We start from the raw sequence: 2,697 nt of genomic DNA on the forward strand, positions 1-2,697 counted from the left end.
GTACTCCTCTGAGTGTTGGTCCAAACTAGAGCCCTTTGCAGCGCCCCCTCGGGGAAACTCGAGGTTTGGTTTTAGTTGTACGGAGCGCTCATCCGGTGTGCCCTGAGAACGAGATATGTGTAGCTCCTATCGGGATTTGTCGGCACATTCGGGCGGCTTTGCTGGTTTAGTTTTACCATTGTCGAGATGTCTTGTAACCGGGATTCCGAGGCTGATCGGGCCGTCCTGGGAGAAGGAATATCCTTCGTTGACCGTGAGAGCTTGTGATGGGCTAAGTTGGGACACCCCTGCAGGGATTTGATCTTTCGAAAGCCGTGCCCGCGGTTATGGGCAGATGGGAATTTGTTAATGTCCGGTTGTAGAAAACCTAAAACTTAACTTAATTAAAATGAGTCAAGAGCATGTGTAGCCGTGGTGGTCTCTTTTCCGCGGAGTCCGGGAAGAGAACACTGTCTTGGGTTATGCTTGAATGTAAGTAGTTCTAGGATCACTTCTTGATCATAGATTCTGGACCGAGCTTTGCCTTCTCTTCTCGCTCTCATTTGCGTATGTTAGCCACCATATATGCTATTGCTTGCTGCAGCTCCACCTCATACCTTTGACTTACCCATAAGCTTAAATAGTCTTGATCGCGAGGGTGTGAGATCGCTGAGTCCCCGTGACTCATAGATTACTTCCAAACCAGATGCAGGTGCCGATGATACCATTCCAGGAGATGCGACTGAACTCAAGTGGGAGTTCGATGAGGACTCAGGACGATACTACGTTTCTTTTCCAACCGATCAGCAGTGGAGCCCAGTTGGGGCGATCGGGGACATTATGCATTTGGGGTTGTCTTTATTTTGGTTCCGTAGTTGGACCTTGATTGTATCTGGATGATTGTAATGATATGTTTATGTATTGTGTGAAGTGGCGATTGTAAGCCAACTATGTATCTCTTTCTTATTCAATACATGGGATGTGTAAAGATTACCCCTCTTGCGACATTGCCTACAATGCGGTTATCCCTCTAAGTCGTGCTCCGACACGTGGGAGATATAGCCGCATCGTGGGTGTTACAGGAACCCCAGCCACGCGGATCACGCGTGTGCACCATAGGATGGGCCGCGATCGAATGACAATCCACATCCCTCACATCACACCCGTGCACCTATAGCTGGATTGGATTTATATGCGCTAAATGCCTAGAAAATGCACATAATCCCCTAAATATGGTAAATGAGCCCAGAAAAATGCCAAATTTAAACGTGGTGATTTGCAGGGTGTATGTTCGTCATAGAAAAAAACTCCAGGGTGAACAATGAAGAAAATTTAAATTCCCCTTCAATCTTGGGAATTTCCCTCTCGAAAGCATGGAACTTCCTCGGTGATGGTTTGATTTATGAAGGGCGTGCATGTCGACATAAGCCAAACCTTCTCAAATTTTTACCAGGGCATGGTGAGGTCATACCATGGCACCATGCCAGGCGTCATGTTTTTAAGCATTTATTTCATTTTTTCTATAGTTGAAAACCCAACAAACAAACATTTGTGGTTGACTATTGCCACACATTTCATCGAAATATCTGTCCATTATTCCTTGTAAAAGGCGTGATAATTTACTAAATGGCATGAACATGGTTTTCCAGGCCGTTCTTGTGGACCCTTTCATGCACCGATTGTTTGAACTTGAATTATGTGCATTAATGCCTAGGAAATGCAGACAATCCCCTAAATATGGCAAATGAACCCGGAAAAGTCCCAAATTTGAACATGGTGATTTGCAGGTTGTATGTTCATCATAGAAAAAAACTCATGGACAAAGGACAAATGAAATTTGGACCCCTTCAATCTTGGTGATTTCCCCCTTAAAACCATGAAACTTCCTCGGTGATGGTTCGTTTTATGAAAGGCATGCATGACGACATTTTTACCAGGGCATGGTGAGGTCATACCATGGCACCACACCAGGCGTCATGTTTTCCAAGCATGTATTTGATTTTTGTATAGTTGTTAACCCAGTAAATGATGCGTTTATGGTTGACTATTGCCACACATTTCCTTGAAATATCTGCCCATTCCTTGTAAAAGGCATGAGAATGTACTAAATATCACGAGCATGGTTTTCCAGGCCGTTCTTGTGCACCTTTTCATGCACCGATTGTTCGAATTTGAATTATGTGCGTAATTAATGCCTAGAAAATGCACATAATCCCCTAAATATGGTAAACGAGTTCAGAAAAATGTCAAATTTGAACACGTTGCATTTGAGGCGGTATGTTGATCTTTGGAAAAAAATGAATGACAAACTAGGACGGAAATTTGGATTCCCCTTCAATCTTGGTGATTTCCCTCTCGAAAGCATTGAACTTCCTCGCTAATGGTTCGATTTATGAAGGGCGTGCACGGTGACATAAATCAAACTTCTCAGGTTTTAACCAGGGCATGGTGAGGCCATACCATGGCACCATGCCAGCCGTCATGTTTTTCAAGCACATATTTCATTGTTCCATAGTTGATAACCCAGTAAATGACGCGTTTGTGGTTGACTATTGCCACACATTCCATTGAAATCTCTGCCCATTCCTTGTAAAAGTCTTGATAAATTACTAAATACCATGAGTATGGTTTTTCCAGACCGTTCTTGTGCACCCTTTCATGCACCGATTGTTTGAATTTGAATTACGTGCATTAATGCCTACAAAATGCACATAATCC

This window comes from Triticum dicoccoides, chromosome 2A, assembly GCF_002162155.2.
Source record: "Triticum dicoccoides isolate Atlit2015 ecotype Zavitan chromosome 2A, WEW_v2.0, whole genome shotgun sequence".
NCBI classification, from domain to species: Eukaryota; Viridiplantae; Streptophyta; class Magnoliopsida; order Poales; family Poaceae; genus Triticum; species Triticum dicoccoides.